This window comes from Dasypus novemcinctus, chromosome 10, assembly GCF_030445035.2.
Source record: "Dasypus novemcinctus isolate mDasNov1 chromosome 10, mDasNov1.1.hap2, whole genome shotgun sequence".
NCBI classification, from domain to species: Eukaryota; Metazoa; Chordata; class Mammalia; order Cingulata; family Dasypodidae; genus Dasypus; species Dasypus novemcinctus.
The window spans coordinates 91,960,481-91,976,255 of NC_080682.1; the positions used below are offsets into that span (position 1 = coordinate 91,960,481).

General features: G+C 36.6%; 2 pseudogenes; both read left to right on the forward strand.

The window, feature by feature from the left end:
• The first annotated feature begins 1,213 nt into the window (after positions 1-1,213).
• On the forward strand, positions 1,214-2,968 carry LOC101412703 (olfactory receptor 52E8-like; annotated as a pseudogene).
• Positions 2,969-14,656: 11,688 nt separating this feature from the next.
• Positions 14,657-15,574, forward strand: LOC131280220 (olfactory receptor 52E8-like; annotated as a pseudogene).
• Positions 15,575-15,775: the final 201 nt, after the last annotated feature.

The window sequence follows — 15,775 nt, forward strand, 5'->3', positions numbered from 1 at the left end:
AGTTTTATCCAAAAGGCTGCTTAATAATAACCATCTCCAGTGGTGATTTCATTAAATTCATAATTTACTGTAAGTTCAGCTTTTTCATATAATCAAGCTAGGTGCTAAAATGCAAAACCCTTTCACTATTCTTATTTCTGGGTGACAAAAAAGGAGACAGTCATAAAAACACTAATATCTGGAATAGAGAGATGCTTGGGTAGCAAATAAATTGTAAGGTAATCAAAGTCCTTCTGCCTTTTCCTTTTCCATATAAGTTTTTGCCTATGATATTTGAAATCTCTCTGCACCCAGAATAAGCCCATCCTCACAAGTTGTTCCATGCCTGGACAATTTCTTTAATGGTTATGTTATTATTTACTCACCAAATAATAGGCTTATCTAAATCAAAATAATCCCTCAACCAATTTTCCATCCTAATGACAAAATACCCTTTGCCAAGGATCTGCCTCTCCTTTTTTGTAGCCATTTTCCAAATATGATTAATACAATTATTTTTCTTGCAAAACCATTTGTGATGTTAATGAGTTGTATATTTCCTGATGATCCCAATGAAATTACTTACTGGCATGTCTCTTCTTATTTAATTAATTTATTTAATGAGCTATTAAAATTGAGAATTTATAAGTGGCAGACTCTTTTCATGTATATGAAAAAGCAAAGAGTGGTTGTTTTCTCTCAAAATCAGACTCTATTTATATTCACAAATGCATGTAAAAATGCACACTCAATAAACAAAAACACACAGGTATATAAATATGAAATTTATAGCTCTCTAGTTCCCTAGTAGGAGAGAAATGAGTGAGATAAAAACTACCAGAGAATTCACCATTTACATTAAGCAAAATTCATGCAAACTTACCAGATACACAATGTATAGAACTTAATTTTCCCATTGTATTTCTGATTATGAAATTCCTCCTGGCAGGGAGATATTCTTTTCCCTTCCTTTCTTGTTGCCCTAACTTTGTAAGTAGGTAATGCAGCTAAAGAGTGAGACTGATTCTATTCAAGGTACTGTTTGATGCTTAGAGGAGGCCATCAGAGTGTGAACAGAACATTTTACCTTCTATCTAAATGGGAAAAAAAGAATATTAAAATGTTCTTATGCTTTTTACCAGGAATCTGGATAAAGGGAGAAGTGGAGCAAAAATCACTAATGGGAAGTCAGTAACTGTCTCTGGTATGCACATCAACTAAATGTGGTAGAAGAATGCCTATGCTTAATGGCACTCAGTTCCACCCTTCTTGATTCCTCCTGGTGGGTATCCCAGGACTGGAAGCTGTGCACATCTGGATTGGATTCCCCTTTTTCTGTGTGTATCTTGTTGCACTCCTGGGCAATGCTGCTGTCCTGTTTGTGATCCAGACTGAGCACAGTCTCCATGAGCCCATGTACTACTTCCTGGCCATGCTGGTCTCCATTGACCTGGGCCTGTCCACAGCCACCATCCCCAAAATGCTGGGCATCTTCTGGTTCAATCTCAGGCATATATCCTTTGGGGGCTGCCTTTCCCAGATGTTCTTCATCCACTTCTTTACAGTAATGGAGAGCATTGTGTTGGTAGCCATCGCCTTTGACCACTACATTGCCATTTGTATCCCCCTCTGGTACACTGTGATCCTCACCAACAAAATCATCAGCCTCATCACAGGTGCTGCTGTCCTGCGGAGTCTGAGCATGATTGTTCCACTGGCATTTCTCTTCCTGAGGCTGCCATTCTGTGGGCACCATGTCATCCCTCATACCTACTGTGAGCATATCGGCATCGCCTGCCTGGCCTGTGCCAGCATCAAAGTCAACATTATGTTTGGCCTTGGGGATATGTCTATTTTATTTTTTTGATGTGCTCCTTATTACTCTCTTCTATGTCAGGATCCTCTATGCTGTCTTCTGTCAGCCCTTTTGGGAGGCCAGACACAAAGTCTCAATATCTGTGTCTCCCACATTGCTGTTATCTTAGCTTTTTTCTCACCAGCGTTTTTTTCTTTCTTTTTTTTTTTTATATTTTATTTTATTTACTTTGTAATAATATTACATTAAAAAAATATATATATGAGGTCCCATTGAACCCTACCTCCCCCACCCCACCTCTCCCCCCCCTCAGCAACACTCCCTCCCATCATCATGACACAGCTATTGCATTTGGCAAGTATATCTCTGGGCACCCCCGCACCCCATGGTCAACGGTTCACACCATGGCCCACACTCTCCCCCATTCCATCCAGTGGGCCCTGTGAGGATTTACAATGTCCGGTGATTGCCCCTGAAGCACCATCCAGGGCAGCTCCATGTCCCAAAGACCCCTCCACCTCTCATCTCTTCCTGCCTTTCCCCATACCCATCAGCCATCATGTCCACTTTTCTCAATCCAATGCCACCTTTTCTATGTGGACATTGGATTGGTTGTGTCCATTGCACCTCTATGTCAAGAGGAGGCTCAGATTCCACCTGGATGCTGGATACAATCCTCCCACTTTCAGTTGTAATCACTCTAGGCTCCATGGTGTGGTGGTTGTCCTTCAACTCCATCTTAGCTGAGTGTGGTGAGCCCAATAAGTCAGATTGTAGGTGCAGAAGTCTGTTGAGGCTCAGGACCTGGCTATCACATTGTCAGTCCAGAGATTCAAATCCCCTAAATATATCTTAAACCCCGACACTAACTACACCTCCAGCACATTAGCATGAAAGTCTTATGAAGAGAGATCCCATCTGAGTCCAGATTCGTCACACATAAACACCAGTTCCAAAGAGGGGCCATCTGACCTGGTAGTTAACCCCATCGGCCATGACAATTTTTCTTTCTTGACACACTCTTTTGTCCACTATATCCCTCAATATATCCACATCTTGTTGGCCAATCTATATGTGGTTGTTCCTCCAGCTCTCCACCCTTTCATTTATGGTGTCAGAACCAAGCAGATTGGGGAGTGAGTCCTGATGACTTTTTTCAAGAACAATAACTAGCTAGTCAAGGGCTTTACCTTAGAATTCCTATTTTCTTGCTTGTAGATGAGAGTGTAATATTGAGCTCAATAATACGTAATCCATAAATTTAAACTTTTGTGTTTAAAGTAATTCTGAGAATATTGTTTACTTTATTTGAATCTGTATGAAATCTATTTTTGCAAATATTTTCGTTCATTATTGTTTGAGTTTTCAGATACTCCCATAAAGTGTACATCTAACCCCACTACTCCTAATTTTGAGAGGATATATTGATGTTAGGCAGTTTATGTTATTATTTTAATTCTACTCTTAGTAGGAAGTAGTAATTTGTACCAAATTATTCCCTCCAAATTGAACATTTTCTTTTATGGCAGAGAACAGAAATAAAATATTTTGTCACTGAATATGTAGTTCTTGAAACAACATTTAATGTATGTGTATGTGTTCTGAGTATTTTTTGTATGTTTGCATGTGTTTTACTCAAGGAGCAAAGTCATCTAGACATGAAATTGATCAGCATGGATAGAATACAACTTCCATGTCAGGTTTTGAGTAAGTATTTTTTAACATGTGATGGGTAAGATTCTTTCTTTTCCCTCTTGCAAATATTTTAATTCGTTTTAAGAGTTGTGTTTATTAGGGTTCTCCAGGGAAGCATGATTGACAGGATGTATATATGAACTGGCTATGTGACTGTGGTGATGGTGAAGTGTTAATTCTGTAGGGCAGGCTGCAACCTGAGAACTCACATGAGTTTTTCATGAATTCCAGAGGAGAAGCTCTACAGATGGACATTGTTCCTTCTGACAGCTGAAATTATCATTTCTCCTTTTAATGCCTTCAACTAATTGGATGAGTCTTCTTTCATTGTTGAAAACAGTCTCCTTAGTTGATTGTAGATATAATCATCCATAGATACAATCAGTTTTACTGATGATTTAAATCCATGAAATTTTCTTACTGTAACAATTAGGCCAGTCCTCACTTAACCAAACAACTGAACACCATAACCTAGCAAAGTTGACATATGAACTTAACCATCGTAGCAGTTATATGCATATTAATACGGAGTGATAAATGTAAGGATGCAATAATGTGTCTGGTTTGGTATGATACACTGGGTTCATTTGGGGATTGCTGAGGAGAACATCTTGAAGGTATGACTTCTCTAATGAAATGATGAGAAAAGATTATTAAACATGCAAATAGTGGTTGTGTAGTGTGCAGGAGAGGGGACTGGGGCTTGACATTCTAAGCTGAGTAATAGCACAGAGAGAGGTATAGGTTCAAGGACTTTTTCATTTTGAGAGAACAATTAGTAATGCTAGGTTAATATTTAGGTTTTGACGTTGGTCGAAGGATGGATACCATTGTGTGCAAAATTGAGAAGATTGAACTATCTCCCAGTAGGAGATTGAAACTACATGTACCCCAGAAAAGCATGTTCTTAAAGTTAGTCTTTTTCTGTGGGTGTGGATCCAGTTTAAGTAGTATCTATTAAAAATATTTTTTTAGTAGAGCACTCAGGGGCCACCATAACAGTCATGCATAATGTGCAGAATTCCCATACATCACCCCTCTACCATCTGATACAGATAATGAAAGAATATCATCAGGAAATAACTAATAATTATGGTCCATAGCTTTCATTTGGCATATTTTTCCATACACCCCCTATTATTAAGTCCATGTATCAGTATTGTACATTTGTTACAGTTCATGAAAGAATGCTCTCTTATTTTTACTGTTAACCACCATTACCCATCACAAGTTTCAATATATTACATAATCCCATGTCTTGTTCCATCAATCCAAAGTGTACACAAAGTAACTGTCGTTTTTTCACAGCGTTGTGCAGTCATTGCCTCAGTAAACTCTTGACCTATGACAAAAGAAAAAACTCTCATATCCCCCTATTGTTGATCATTAACGTTGGTGTAGTACCTTCTTTGATACTGATGCATGAATGTTACAGTACTGCTGTCAACTATAGTCCAAAGTTTATGTTAATTATATTTTCCCTTGCATCACCTTATTCTTACCACCTTGTAATAGTGATGTACATTTGTTCTAGTTCATAGGAGAACATTCTAGTATTTGTACTTGTAACCACAATCCTCATCCACCGCTGGTTCACTGTCATTTAGTCCCTAGATTATTCTCTAGCTCTCCTTAATTGATATTTACATCCCTAGGCTTCCCTTTTCAGCCACAATCCCATTTATAAACTGCCATTAGTTATTCTCAGTATAATATGTTACCACCATTCTATCCATTTCCACACATTTATGTCTAAATAATTGACAATCTTACATACATCAATCAAAAGTACCCCTTCTTAGTCTGTATCCTATCTCCTAGTATACTGTATTCTAGATTCTAACACCATGGGTCTATTCTTCCTATTTAGTTCATATTAGTAAGACCATACAATATTTATCCTTTTGTGTGTAGCTTATTTCACTCATTATCCATTCATTCATTGATGGACACTTGGGTTGTTTCCATCTTGCTTATCCATTCATTGTTTGAGAGATACTTGGGTTGTTTCCATCTTTTGGCAATTGTGACTTTAATTTCAAAATGAACATTGGTATGCAAGTGTCTATTCATGTCCCTGTTTTCAGTTCTTCTTGATATATTATAAGAAGAGTGAATGCTGGATCCTATGATGGTTCTATATTTAGCTTACTGAGGAACCGCCAAAATTTATTTCAGATAAGCTGCATCATTTCCATAAAAACTGAAGGAATGTTCCTAAGCATAGTCATCAGTATCAAGGGCCCATTATTGGACCATCCTTCTTCACTGGTCTTTGCCCTTGCACTGGGGAATAGTGTAAACTACTATGTAAACTATAATCCATGCTGTGTAACAGTGCTCCAAAATGTATTCATCAAATGCATTGAATGTGCCACACTGATGAAAGAATTTAATGATGTGGGAGGAGTGGGGGTAGGGTGGGGAGTGGGGGTGTATGGGATCCTCTTATATTTTTTAATGTAACATTTTGTATGATCTATGTATCTTTAAAAAATTTTAAAAAAATCTATTAAAACAAAAAAACACTTCAGGAATGTTCCTATGTCTTCACATCCACTCCAGCACTTGTTTTTTTTTGTTGTTTTTTTTTTTAATAATGGCCATTCTATGAGATGGTATCTCGTTGTAGTTTTGATTTGCATTTCCTTAATAACTAATAATACTGAACATTTTTTTAATAGTGCTTCTCAAATATTTGTATTTCATTTTTGAAAAAATGTCTATTTAAGTCTTTTGCCCATTTTTCATGTTCAAAAATATTTAATTTACCTCAAAATTTCATACAAATTATGTTGATTTCTATGCATCACTAAACCTTCAGTCATTAGGCTCATGTACATTACTTTAGTAATATATTATTCCTTCCATTACAGGGGTGTTTCTCCATTGGATTTTCAAAAATTCTAAAATTTTTTTTAAAAAGGTATTTAGATTACATAAATGTTACAGAAAAATTATAGGGAATTCCCATTTCCCTGCTCCCCACACCTCCAACATTTTCCCACATTAACAACATTCTTCATTAATGTGGTACATTCATTGCAATTGATGAGACATTTGGAACATTGCCACTAAGCATTTATTATAGATTATACTGTAGTTTACACTCTGCACCACACAATTACATAGGTTGCGGCAAGATATATAATGACCTGTATCTGTCATTGCATTGTCATTCAGGTCAATTCCCAAATCCCAAAAATGCCTCTACATTACATCTGTTTTCCCTCTCCTGACTTCAGGATCTCCAGTGATGACTGCTTCCACATGAATGATATAAATTCTTCCATTACTAGAATCACAATAAATCTTTCATAGATGTAGCAGTTTGATATGGTTATCAATTCCAAAAATAGGTATTGGATTATGTTTTTAATCTGATCTGTGCCTGGGCATGATTAAGTTATGATTAGGGCTTTGAATGGGCCACAACTTTAGGACGTTGAGTCCCCACCCCTTGGTAGGTGGGGACTCACAGATAAAAGGCATGGCAAAGGACAGAGTTGAGGGATTTTAATGCTGGACTTTTGATGTTGGAGTTTGATGCTGAAGCTGGAGCCCCAGGGAGAGAGACAGAGTCATTCACCTGATAGTCTTCAGCTGACCTTGTGGAGAGAGGCAAAGCCTAGAGAGCTTCATAGTCTACAGCTGACCTTATAGAGAAAACAGAGGAGCTGAGCCCTGAAGAACCCAGGAAGACTGAACCCTCACATATGTCGGCAGCCATCTTGCTCCAACATGTGAAAATAGACTTTGGTGAGGGAAGTAACTTATGCTTTATGGCCTGGTATCTGTAAGCTCCTATGCCAAAATAAGTAGCATTTATAAAAACCAAACAATTTCTGGTATTTTGCATCGCACCCTTTGGCTCACTAATAAAGTAGATTACCAGCAAGTCCACCCTAGTCCATAGTTCATTCTCCAAACCTGAGGATTCTGGGATGGTGATGCCCACTCCACCTCTAACTGAGGGGTTGTTTGCCCTTTTTTAAATTGGATTTGCTTGCCTTTTTATCATTGAGTTTTATGATCTCTTTGTAGAATGTGGAAATCAAGCCTATATCAGATATGCGTTTTTCAAATATTTTCTCGCATTGAGTGGGCTGCATTTTCACCTTCTTGACAAAGTTCTTTGAAGAACAAGTCCTTTGAAGCACAAGGCATTTAAATTTGAGGAGGTCCTATTTATCCAATTTTTCTTTCATTGCCTGTGCTTTTGACATATATTTGTTTTTGTTTGTTATTTGTTGTGTGTCTACGTGTGTGGGGTGGATTATGAAATAATTACTTAAAAATATTCTACAACTATTTTAAAAGTTTTTGTTATCCAATGATGAATTTTTCTAGTGCACATTCTCTTTGCTTAAGTTACTCTTTGCATGGATGAAGAGTATGTTTCTATGAGAAGTGGGTTAAGGCATCCCAGCATGAACTTGGAAATATCAATTAAAAAAAATTTCCACTACTTTTTGTTTCATACATTTTGAAGTTTCATACATTTCATGTATGAAGTTTCATGTATGAAAAATAGTTCATACATTTTGAAATATTGAGATAGATCAATATTTTTGGCTCTCATCTATCCTTTTCTCTCTTTCTTAATAATTGTTACCTTGAATTCTATTGTTTTAGAACACATCTACTGCTGTGCTGCATTTTTCTCATCTTTCTCATGCTATATATATTTTAAATGCATAACTTTTGACAGTACCTTTTCCTTTAGAATCTTTTCATAATGAAATTTGTCATACATATATATGCTGAAAAAATAAGGCAGAGAAATGACATAGATCCACACTCAAAATTTGTTAATATTTTCTCACACATAGCATTTACATATGTCATTCTAAGGTAACTTACAGATATCATGACACTATTCCTAAGTACTTTACCATACTCTTCCATAAATATTGATATCCTGTGGTATATTTGAATGATTCATCCCTATTTTTTCTTGTAGTGGTAGTTTGCTTATTTCCCTGTTGTGTGGTATTCTGTGGTGTGAATATGCCACAATTTATTTATGTAGTCTAGGTTGACATTTGGGTTGTTTCTATTTTTGGTATGCCAGACCCAGCCTCTAAGATGACTCACAGTGATCCCTGCTTCTTGGTATTGATTCCCTTGTGTAAAGCCCTCCCTTTGAGTATGGACTGGATTTAGTGATTTCCTTCTAGAAAGCTGAATGAGGCCAGGTTGATGGAACGTCACTTCCAAATTAAGGTTACAAAAATACTAAGGCTTTTGTTTTCAGTATCCTCTCTTTCTCTCTCTTTCTTACTCTGTGGGAAGCTAATAGTGAGCTGCTTCGTGGAGAGGACCATTAAGCACAGAAATTATATATTTCTGTTCAAAAGACAGTGAGAATCTGAGGCCTTTCATTGACCATGTGATTGAGCTTGCAAGCACATGCTCATAGATGAGTCTTGAGATGACTGCAGTCCCAGTAAGCACCTTGTTTGAAGCATAATGAGAGAACCTGAGCCAGAGGTACCCAAGGCATCCAGACCCAGATTATCGATTCACAGAAACTTTTTTGTTGTAGATGTTGGCTGCTTTAAGTTGCTAAGTATGGGCATGATTTTTATGCAGCAATAAATAGCTCATGTGTACACCATTTGAAATAATATGAATAATATCTTTCTTTGCAGATTATTAGATGCACCCACATTTGCACTTCTAGTTGAGTAGGTTCCTAATAGTGTAAATCATAGGTCATACACTACACATTAGTTCAAATTTGATAGATAAGACAAATAGTTTTCCAAGTTGGTTAATTTAATTCACACTGCCATCAACAAGCAGTGTTTGAAGGTTGTGATTGTTTTATAACCTCCCCAAAGCTTTGTATTATGAGTGTATTTAATTAAAACAGTTCTTCTTTATGTGTGTATATAGTAATATTTCATTTGGTTTTAATTTTCATTTCCCTGAAAAATAAAGAAGTCACACTCGGTTTCCAGTGTCTATTTTCATTTGGATAGTCTTATTAATGAAAAGCTTCTTCCACACTTATAATTTTTCTATTGTCTTTGAAAATTTAGAGCATTATGTGTGCATAAATATATATGTATATATTCTGTATTAAAGATTTTTGTCAAAGGTGTGTATTGCAAATATGTCCTCCCACTATAGAACTTGCCTTTTCACTCTCCTATTGGTGTTTTCATGAATGAAAGTCGTTCATTTAAGGCAATTTGCAAGGTTCTTCTTCATAACAGACAGTTGAGCATGTCAAGCCCTCAACACTGTTGCAAGTAGCTCTGAACATGGCCCTTCAAGCAATGAAGTTTGTCACTGTGGACCTTGAGGAGAGAGGGAAAGAGGTATGGAATAGATGGAATCAATGTAACTGTGTGGACAATAGAAGTATTCCACAAGATTATGCAAGGATGGATACAGGACACGTTAAATTACACCAAAAATGTATAAGGGCCTATAGGCTAAAATGTAAATCATAATGTAAAACATAAGATAACTAAAAATTTAGAAAATTGTATAGTCTAAAATATAAACCACAATGTAAACCCAAATGTTACCTTGTTTGAAAGCTATTGTCTCAATATCTGTACATCAGTTTCAGTAAATATAGTACAATATAGTACAGTAAAAGATTGTTGCTGTGGAAGGGAAAAGGGTTTTATGTTGGATATGTGAGAGTACTGTATATTGTATATATGAATTACTGTGATCTAAAACTTTTATGAAGATAAGCTTAATAATTAGAAAAAATTATTTACATTAACTTAATTTTTCTAAATTAATATGTATTCTATTTCTAACCTTTAAACTCATCGCTATATTCCATTTTACTATTAATGGAACCTGGCAATATATTGGGCTTCACTTTTGAAGAAGTTTTGGACCACAGAGAGGTTCAACAATGGCAGAAAGGGAATACCGGTGTGGGATGTTATTGACAGGGGACACATAGTTGTCAGGGAGTTCTACAGGGCATATATCCAGGGTACATAAAACTGTTTGGATATTTTCATAGTGGTTACAATTAAAAACAACAACTGAGGGAGTGCTGAGTTCCTAGGCAGGGGAGCTTTCTCACAGTCCCTAAAGGAAAAGCAACAATCCCCCAAGTACAAAAGCAAAGACCAAAAAAGAAGGATGGTCCAAAAATGAGCCCTTGATACTAAAGACTATGCTTGTGAGCCTGTGCACCTGAAATAAGAACAAGGTCTAGAGCTGCAGGGTGCCTAAGAGTTACCTCTTGAGGGCCTCCGTGTTGCTCAAATGTGGCCAGTCTTGAAGCCAAACTCAGCATGTAAATGTGTTGCCTTCCCCCCAGTGTGGGACATGACTCCTGGGGATGAGCCTCCCTGGTGCCAAGGGATTACTACCAAGGTCCAGCTGATGATGTAACTAGAAAATGACCTTGAATAAGAGTATCTTAATCTACATATAATACCGGGAGTTAAAAATGCTTTTTGACCTGAATCAAATGGGGAAATGGAAAGGACAAATGAGTTTATATGGCTATGAGTCTCCAAAAAGAGCCAGGTGAAAATGAAAAATAGAAGAGATGAGGGATGGGCTGATGTCAAGTTAGTGTGCAGAGATGGAGGACAAGTCAAAGTATAAAGAGAGGATGGAGATAGAAAGCACACTTATCCACAAAACCTCTCAAGGCTACTCATGTTTTCTTCCATATCTTAATATTGATGTTCATCCAAAGTTTCACACATAAAACTAACGGGACTGTGAAGTTGATGAGGAAGGAAATGCATCAATATATCCTGTGTATGTTTACCAATTGTTCCTGAGCTTGTATATATGTGCCTAAATGTGAACAGAAAGTGGGCAATGGCTAACTTTCCCTACTTTCTAAAGTATTACATGGTATAACAAAAATAATCATTTAATATATTATTGAAAGATAAAAGTAGAAATAAGTGGATCAGAAATCATGAATATGATGAACAGTTTTTTTTTTCTGAAAATTGGACTCAGGGTTAGGATGATGCAACATCTGAGAAAGAAAATGAGTTCGTGTGAAAGCAGGATGACCACGAGCCAGGGAGATTGGGTAGTGATGTGACTAGAATATGGGGAAATTAGCCACGGTAGCTGCTGAGGGTAGGGAGAAGGAAGAAGAGATATGATGTGGGGGCATTTTCAGGACTTGGAGTTGTCTTGGGTAGGTGGTGATGCAGGGGCAGATGCTGGACATTGTATGTCCTGCCATGACCCACTGGGTGGACTGGGGGAGAGTGTAAACTATAATGTAAACCATTTTCCATGTGGTGCAGCAATGCTTCAAAATGTATTCACCAAATGCAATGAATGTCCCACGATGATGGAAGAGGTTGTTGATGTGGGAGGAGTGTGGTGAGGGTGGTGGGGAGCATATGGGGACCTCATATTATTTTAATGTAACATTTTAAAAAATAGAGAAAAAAATACGGTATATACATGCAATGGAATATTATTCAGCTGTTAAAAGGAAGGAAGTTTTGATATATGCAACCACCTGGATGAACTTTGACAGAATCATGTTAAGTGAAATAAGCCAGAAACAAAAGGGCAAATATTGTATATCTCTCTAATATGCAATAATTAGAATAAGCAAATTCATAGGGTCAAAAACTAGAATAGAGTTTACAGGGGTCAGGATAGGAGTAGAGAATGGGACTTGATACTTAAATTGTATAGTGTTTTTATTTTGGTTGATGGAAAATTTTGGTAATGAATGATAAGAGCAGCATGATATTGTCAATGTAATTAACAGCATTGAATTATATATTTGAGTATGATTAAAAGGGGAAATTATAGATTGAATGAAAATTAGATTAAAAAAGGAAGGTATACTTATCACTCTTTTCACTTCTCTCATGATTAACATTATATGGGATATGTGTTGTGGGGAGATGGTATAATAGAGTAAGTCTATGTCATGTGAGAAAATAGCTTCTGATTATAAGTATTACCTGATAGTTAGGTGGTAAAATAAGGAGTTAGAACCCAATCTGATATATGAATATCTTGAAATAATATCACTATACATTTGTGGAACTAGAAATTTTCTCTAAGCAATGTTTAGAGACCTGTAAATGATGTCTTAGAGAAGAAGGTAGGACCAGTTTTGAAAACTCACTAAGAAAATCATAGGGATTAGTGGGATAAGTTGATTTTAGGGGGATGCAGTCATATTTTGTTTTTCTGAGGTTTTGCTTTACATAGCTTCTAGGAGTGACTGACACATTGGACTCTTAGATTTTCAACATTCTCCTGAATTTTATGTACCTGCCAGAACAATTTGTTTTTGTTCTTATCTCCATACAAAATAAATTATTTAAAAATCTTTTTGTGAAGAATTACTCTTTTAGTCTTAGTGTAAGCCTAACGTCCTACATGGAATTTATCTTGACCCTCCTTTATACCTCCAACATGCTTTTACCATAGCACTGGCAATGCTGTTTCCAAATTTCAACAAATTTCAATTTTGTTTCTCTCACTGATGGTGGTATTCTTGAGAGTATGTGTCAGGAATTATTTAAATATGTATTTCAGGTGCCTAAACAAGGCAGACAAATAGAGAATCTCTTAATTATTTGGCAGGATGAATTGTGCAGAGTGCCCCTCTATGTCCCTCATGTATTCTCTGCATTAGAAAGTGGAAAGAATTTTTTCCTTCTCATTTTTTCATTAAAGTACTGAGAATTTTATATTTACACCATGGGTTCAGTAATGTAAGTTTACATATTATTCTCCTTCTTGAAAGAATTTTACAAATTATCTCTCATTTCTCCTATTCTTCATAGGCTTCAAATAGGCTTAGTTCTTTGCCATGAACTTATTTTATTATGGATTTAAACTAGGAATGCTTATATTCACATGTGTTTATCTCTGATTGGTGTCACTAACTCCAATATTCTAAAATTTTAAAATTTAATTAAAAATTTAATTAAATTACATGCATAGCTGTCACTCACATTTTCTGTAGACTAGTTTTATCCAAAACCCTGACTGCTACTAATCATCTCCAATTGTGATTTCATTAAATTCTTAATTTACTCTAAGTTCAGGTTTTTCATATAATCAAGATAGGTGCTAAAATGCAAAATCCCCTCACTATTCTTATTTCTGGGTGACAAAAAGGAAGACAATCATAAAAACACTAATATCTGGAATAGAGAGATGCTTGGGTAGCAAATAAATTGTAAGGTAATCAAAGTTCTTCTGCCTTTTCCTTTTCCATATATGTTTTTGCCTATGATATTTGACATCTCTTCTGCACCCAGAATAAGTCCATCCTCTGAAGCTGTTCCATGTCTGGACAGCTTAGTTTCTCTAAAGATTGTGTTATTATGTACTCATGTAATAATAGACTCATCTAAATCAAAATAAACCCTTAACCAATTTTTCATCCTAGTGTCAAAATACACTTTGCCAAAGATCTCCCTCTCCTTGTCTCTAGCCATTTTCCAAATATGGTTTATACAATTATTTTTCTTATGAAACCACTTATTATTGTAATTGAGTTGTATATTTCCTGAATATCACATTAAAATTACTTACTGACCTGCCTCTTCTTATTTATTTATTTAATGAGCTATTAAAATTAAGAATTTTCCATGTATACGAACAAGCATAGATTGGTTGTTTTCTCTCAAAATCAGACCCTATTTATATTCACAAACACTTGTAAAAATGCACACTCAATAAACAAAAACACAGATATTTACATTTGAAATTTATAGCTTTCTACTTCCCTAGTAGGGGAGAAATGAGCGAGATAAAAACTACCAGAGAATTCACCATTTACATTAAGCAAACTTCATATAAACATACCAGATACGCAGTGTATAGAACTTAATTTTCCCCTTGTATCTGATTATACTCCTGATTATGAAATTCCTCCTGGCAGGGAGATATTCTTTTCTCTTCCTTTCTTGTTGTCCTAACTTTGTTAGTAGGGAATGCAGCTGAAGAGTGGGACTGATTCTATTCAAGGTGCTGTTTGATGCTCAGAGGAGGTCATCAGAGTGTGAACAGAATATTTAACTTCTTTCTAAATGGAAGAAAAAGAATATTAAAATATACTTATGCTTTTTACCAGGAATCTGGACAAAGGGAGAAGTGGAGCAAAAATCACTAATGGGAAGTAAGTAACTGCCTCTGATATGCACATCAACTTGTGGTGGTAAAAGAATGCCTATGCTTAATGACACTCAGTTCCACCCTTCTTCATTCCTCTTGGTGGATATCCCAGGACTGGAAGCTGTGCACATCTGGATTGGATTCCCCTTTTTCTGTGTGTATCTTGTTGCACTCCTGGGCAATGCTGCTGTCCTGTTTGTGATCCAGACTGAGTACAGTCTCCATGAGCCCATGTACTACTTCCTGGCCATGCTGGACTCCATTGACCTGGCCCTATCCAGAGCCACTATCCCCAAAATGCTGGGCATCTTCTGGTTCAATCTCAGGCATATATCCTTTGGGGGCTGCCTTTCCCAGATATTCTTCATCCACTTTTTTACAGTAATGGAGAGCATTGTGTTGGTAGCCATGGCCTTTGACTGCTACATTGCCATTTGTATCCCCTCTAGTACACTGTGATTCTTACCAACAAAATCATCAGCTTTATTGCAGGTGTTGCTGTTCTGCGGAGTCTGTACATGGTAGTTGCACTGGTGTTTCTCCTCCTGAGGCTGCCCTTCTGTGGGCACCACATCATCCCTCATACTTACTATGAGCACATGGGCATCGCCCGCCTTAGCAACATTTCTCTCTTATTATTGGATGTGCTCCTTATTACTCTCTGCTATGTCAGGATCCTCTAGGAGGCTGTCTTCCTCCTGCCTTCTTGGAAGACCAGACGCAAAGCTCTCAACTCCTGTGGCTCTCATATTGGTGTTATCTTAGCTCTTTTCACACCAGCATTTTTCTCTTTCTTGACACACCATTTGGCTACAACATCCCTCAATATATTCACATCTTGTTGGCCAATCTGTAGTGGTTGTTCCTCCAGCCATCTATCCTGTCATTTACAGGGTCAGAACCAAGCAGATTTGGGAGGGAGTCCTGAGAACTTTTCAAGAACAATTGCTAGCTTATCAAGGGCTTTAACTTTAGAAGTCCTATTTTCCTGCTTGTAGGTGAGAGTGTAATATTGAGCACAATAATACATAATTCATAAATTTAAACTGTAGTCTTTAACAGTAACTCTTAGAATATTGTTGACTCTATTGGAATCTGTATACAATTTTTTTTACAAGTATTTCATTCATTTTATTTTGAGTCTTTATATTGTCCAATATAGTGCATATC